General features: G+C 41.9%; 1 protein-coding gene across 1 annotated transcript in view; it reads right to left on the reverse strand.

Moving 5' to 3' along the window:
- LOC122540531 (ATP-sensitive inward rectifier potassium channel 1-like) overlaps positions 1-2,392 on the reverse strand; it is a 79,503-nt gene extending 77,111 nt beyond the window's left edge. The window contains exon 1 of the mRNA XM_043676394.2: positions 2,295-2,392. The gene's annotated coding sequence lies outside the window, so the exon portion shown is untranslated. The remainder of the gene's footprint in view (positions 1-2,294) is intronic.
- Positions 2,393-6,000: the final 3,608 nt, after the last annotated feature.

The raw sequence follows: 6,000 nt of genomic DNA on the forward strand, positions 1-6,000 counted from the left end.
TTGATTCGTGCGGTTGTAGGGTCCCAAGGCAGAAGATGAGGCGTTCTTCTTCTGGGTGTTGGATGGTTAGGGTTTGGCGATTGAGGTGGCCCAGGACCTGCATGTCCTTCGTGGAATGAGAGGGGAGTTAAAGTGTTCAGCCACGGGATGGTGGGGTTGATTGGTGTGGGTATCTCAGAGATGTTCTCTGAAATGATCCACAAGTTGGCATCCTATCTCTTTGATACAGCGGAGACCACATCGGGTGCAACAGATACAGTAGATAACATGCGTGGAAGTACAGATAAATTTCTGTCAGATGTGGAAAGATCTTTTGGGGCTTTGGACGGAGGTGACGGGGGAGATTTGAGAAAACATCTCTGGTACTCCCGCACCAACAAATCCCACCGCCCCATGGCTGAACACTTCGATTCCACCTCCCACTCCACCAAGGACATGCAGGTTCTGGGCCTCCTCCATCTAACCATCCAACACCTGCAGGAAGAACACCTCATCTTCCGCCTTGGGACCCTGTAACCACAGTGGATCAATGTGGATTTCACAAGTTTGTTCATTTTCCCTCCATCCACATTATCCCTGTTCCAAGCCTCCAACTCAGCACCACCCCCTTGACTGCTCCTGCCTGTCCATCTTCCTTCCTTCCCATGCATCCATTCCACCCTCCCTCCGACCTATCACTGCCACCCACACCTTCATTTACCTATCATATTCCCAACTACCTACTGCCCCCCAGCCCTAACCCCTCCCATTTATCTCTCAGCCCCCCAGCCAGCAGACCTCATTCCTGATGAAAGGCTCATTGGATGCTGCCTGACCTGCTGTGCTTTTCCTGCACTACACTCCCGACTCTGATCTCCAGCATCTGCAGTCTGACCTTTCTCCTCCTTTACGGAGTGTAGTCAATATGAAGGTCCGTTGTTCATGAACACGATATGTTCATATGTTTAGAGTCACTTCCTGAAATACAATGCATCATTGTTGCTGGTTCTAGTTTGATGACCAACCCCGTACTTGCTGATACATCCCAGTGCTGCAAATCCACTGAACACTCACCCAGTGGCTGGTGCTCATGTATGAGGTAAGACTTTTGCCAATGCCTTGGGCCTGGTGCGGAAGGGAGCAAGTTTCACAGGCTAGCCCAGTCCTATCCCAACGCCGTCAGCACAGCCGGAGGAGCAGGCTGTCTGGCTGAACATCCCAATCTGAACCCCTGTCTCAGAAAAGCAAATTCTGCTAAAAATGACCACAAAGCCAGGGGAACACAAGGAAAATTCTCTAATGAAGTCTGACATTACACTTTACAACTGGGAGCTTTTGCACACCTTAACTACAGTCTGAAATGCAGTCGGAGTGTAGACCCCACGATTGAAGGATAGCTTACAATGGTCGGGAAATCACTCACTATCCAAACCCATGTGCATTTTGACAGGGTTACAACATCAGAAAAATAGCTTATAAATCTAAATGTTTGAAAAGTGACAAACCATTCAGGACCAACAGAAAATGTGCCAAAGGAAAGCAGAACGAATGTAAACCCATTCTAGCTGAGTGATTGTCCACACTCTTGACTGAAGTAATTTGAGGGGGGAGAAAAAGTCATTTTTTTTGAAAAGCACAATTGCAGCAGGATGAGGAGTAGCTTGGCCTGAATTCATGCCGTGTTGCTATGCCAGCAACTGTGAAGTATTACATATCTTCGTCGTTATGTGTGCGTCAGCACTATGCAGCGTTACCTCCTGGAAAAGCAATATCTCACTGGGAACTGCACACAGCCAGGAGCTGGGGAAGGGATCAATCATGCTTCCTAGATAGCAGCCTAGGTTTCCCTCATAAAAAATAAGGAGATAACGTCTGCAGGGACTCTGACTCAAATCCCAACGGATGTTGATTCTGCTTCGACCCAGCCCAACCCCCACCTGCTCCTACAATCCAGATAAACTCAAATAAATATATAACAGGAGGGAGCAGGCTCTGGAAATACAAAGTCAGCAAGGTTTAAATCTCTGCATCAAGCAACCTTTGCAAGTGATTCATTCTAATCATTCTAAGAGGTGATGGATTCAGTGTAGAGACTCCTGTCACAGGCAGCCCTTCAAAGAATTATGTTCCCACTTTCTTTTTGGAATCTTACCATTCCCAGCCTATTGTCACCAATGTTGTGTAAGTCACTCACAGAGATTTCTTCTAATCTATTTTAATTGAACTTTCTTCAACCCTTTATTTCAAGGTAAGTAAACAGCAACATTTTTTTCAACTTACCAGCAATCGGTTTTCATGGTTAAAGCATTTCTTACCTCTGTGAAATGAAAGAATTGAGGAGTCTCTGATAACCAGCAAAGAAAGGGCACCTTCACATGTTACTTCTGCAAATGTCTTGCATGCTGGGTTGCTAGGAACACCCAGAATTAGACTCAAGCATTCACCTTTTATACATCTGGGTTTGGTCTCAACTGGCTAGTTCTAAGTTTATATGCAAATTAATCAAAAAACATTTGAAAACAACGCTATTAAATCAACAACAAGAATTTGCACATTACCATCTTATTAATCTTTTAACTAAACCAATATCTCTTTACCAATGTCCTGTGGTGCTCTCTAAGTGGTACCTGTTATGAAAATAAAGTTTTTCCATGAATTTGTCCCTGAATCAGTGCCAGGTATGGCCGTTGTTTAGTTAACACCATCAGGGGTGAAGGTTAACAGGATTTAATTTAATTTGATTGCTACATTTGCTCACAGAACGTGTGGAGCAATGAGTAGAAAGCATTCAAAGCCACACTTCATTTTCACAATGATGGTATTTGCATTTTGAAGACTGGAAATACTTTTGCAATAACCTGGTCCTTTGCTTAGTCCAAGGACGTTCCAGTATACTAAATAGCTTCCAAATCCAGTGTCCGGCAACGTTACGGATCTAAGGTCTAATTAGGGTCAGCACTGACTGTGTAAACTTGCTGAAAGGGAAGAACAGTATATAAGAAAGATCTGTGCTAGAGGCTAATTAGCAAAGCGGCATCTCTGCCAATAATGAGGCATTATTTTTTTAAAATGTGCAATTCCATCAAACTTCCATTCCTTTCTTTGAAGAGAATGCATGAATAGTATTTTAAACTTTAGCACAAGAGTAGAAAGCCAGAAAAGATTGCTGCTGATCTCTGGAACAGAGCAACACTGAGCCAAGTGGGATGCAGCTCTGTCATACTTGATGTTGGGATTGATGATTGGCCACTCATCATAAATCAATAATATTGGAGTTCTTTGGAGCAGATTCATTAGGATGAACAATTTTGGTTGCTTCATCTGTGGCCCTCCCTTAGTTATAAGCTCAGAGTGAATGCTTCAGTAATGAGACCACTGTACTTAGCTCTATTTGTGAAGATTCTGATGATGAGGTACACATTCTAGGCTCTGGAAGGTTCTGGAAAACATCCAAGCCAACATGACAAGTTACAGATTCTTGTCTATCACATGGGTCTGCGTAATTATCATTTGAGACAAGAAAAACCCATTCATTTAAATATCATTGAATCACCATTAACCACAAGATTAACTAGACAACTATAATAATACCATAGTGATGAGAACCACACAGGGGCTAGGCACCTCCGAGATTTGGCACACTATAATTCCCCTCCAAACCTTAAATCTGCAATGCAGCTTACAGGATGAAATATTAACCACAGCCTGGATGGAAATAACCAATGCCAAATCAGAAACCTCAATTTGTAAAATTATGGAATGCTTTGCTACTGTTGCATGTGAAAGCTAGCAGAGACACAGAGGACCATAGGCTGCTCTCTGACAAGAGAGAGACAACTGGAGGTGACATTAATCTGAGGATCACCATGCCTCAGGCAAGGGGTGAGGTTGAAAGATGGAACCTTCATTGTAACCTCTACATCTGGAGTACTCTGTCCAGTTTTGGTCTCCTTAGTTAAGAAAGGAACTTAATAGCATGAGAAACAATTCAAAAAATGTTCACTCTGATTTCTGAGCTGGGGCAGTTATCAAATGATGAAAGGTTGGATAGGCTGGGCCTGCATCGGTTGAGGTTTCAAAGAATGAGGTACAATTCTATTGAAATACACAAGATCCCGAGAGGACTGGACAGTGTGTGTAGTGAAAATAAGTTTGCCTCTGAGAGAGGGACTAGAACCCGGGAACACAATTTGAACATGACTGGCTTACAATTTAAAATAAAATTGAGTAGTTTTTTTTCCCTCTGAGAGAATCATGGGGAATGCTCTTCCCCATAAATGTGTTTAAGGCACATTTGGAAGATATTCTTGAAAGCAAAGGATCCAAAGATAATTGGAGGGTTGGCAGGAAAATGGAGTCAAGGCTGCGAATAATTAGTTGTGATTTTAATCAATTATGGAGCAGGCTTCAGTGATCAAATGGCCTACTCCTGTATCTAATTCATTTGTTCCTACATTTATATATAACCCTTTTAACATGGTAAAGCATTACAAGGTAATGTACAGGAGTGCTATCAGACAAGCCACATTTGAAAATATGATCAGATCCAAACTTAGGGAATGGTGTTAAAAAACAATGCATTTTATTCCAGAAAAATACTTCATTTTTTTTTATTTACACGCGCAGGAACTAAAGTAGTTCTGTACCATCTTTCCATATCAAGAAAAGAAAGCTTAAGAGAGGGAAAAAGGTAAGAATGCAGAGAGGTTTTGGGAAGGATTCCACAGCTTAGCCAGCTAAATGCTAACTTATAATAATATCACAGTGACAAAAACCCAAGAACCAGGCCAAAGTCAAGTGTTCTGTGATGTAGCACGTAACAATTTCCCTCCCAGCCTCTCCACAGCTATATGGTTTACAGGATGTTTTGAACTAAAATACATTTCAAGTGCTTTAATCAGTGCTTCATACTCTCATGTACTTTCTTCTATGTTTTGTCTTAACAGAATATCATCAGCTATTAGACCTAAGGCATATAAAAACACTTACAAGCAGTGGGGAGGAGACTTTCCTGAATGGATTTAGAATGAAGGAGTTGGGAGCAGTTAGGGACCATGAGTGGAGAAGGATACAGGGAATTAATCAGATATAGCCTTATCTGTGATTGAGATGATAGTAGAGAAGCCATGAATATCTGAATGCTATCAACTGGTGAGCAATCGAATTTTTGTTCAAAATATACTCTTTTGTAAAGAAAACTTCCTTGTAAAAATCTCATTTTTGTTTGCGTTTAACACTCAACTGAAATCTATGCTCTTAATTTAAATTTCAAGGTTTCTGCTGGAAGAGCAAGTTTAAGTTAGATAATTGAAGAAAACAACCATTTCTTCTGTAACTAGCGTCAGCTAGCTCTTTTGTTTTGGATGCATACAAAAGCAGCCATTGCAGTGTGACTTAGTACACAGTGTGGTTTTGAACTGAGTGCTGGGTCTTTGGTCATGAGGGGAATTAGATGAGCTGTGGCAACATTTTTCCTCTTTGCTTGTGTTTTTCCCAAACTTTCACACCCTCTAAAAATTCACAGAATCTTTACACTGCAGAAGCAGGCCATTTGGCTCATCTAGTCACGCCAACCATCCAAAGAGCATCCCACTCAGACCTACCCCCTCTACCTTATCCCCATAACTCTGAATTTTTCCATGGCTAATCCATCTAGCCTGGACATTCCTGGACACAATGGGCAATTCAGCATGACCAATCCACCTAACCTGCTCATTTTTGGACTTAGAAGAAAACCAGAGCACCCAAATGAAATCCATGCAGTCACAGGGTGAATGTGCAAACTCTACACAGACAGTCACCTGAGGGTGGATTTGAACCTTATTCGCTGGCCCTCTGAGGCAGCTGTGCTCACCATTGAACCACCGTGCTGCTGGAGTAAATTAAATCTCACTCCGCTGCAATGGAAGAAACTATTGGTATTTGGTTGTTCTCTACATGTACCTAAAGTTTAAATTACTATAGATGCTAGCAGCAAAGCAAATAGACATATTTCAAAAGTTGTATAAAAGAATTAAATAG

Source organism: Chiloscyllium plagiosum, unplaced genomic scaffold (assembly GCF_037043375.1).
Source record: "Chiloscyllium plagiosum isolate Xiang-an unplaced genomic scaffold, Cpla_swu_hap1 HiC_scaffold_29, whole genome shotgun sequence".
Taxonomy (NCBI): domain Eukaryota; kingdom Metazoa; phylum Chordata; class Chondrichthyes; order Orectolobiformes; family Hemiscylliidae; genus Chiloscyllium; species Chiloscyllium plagiosum.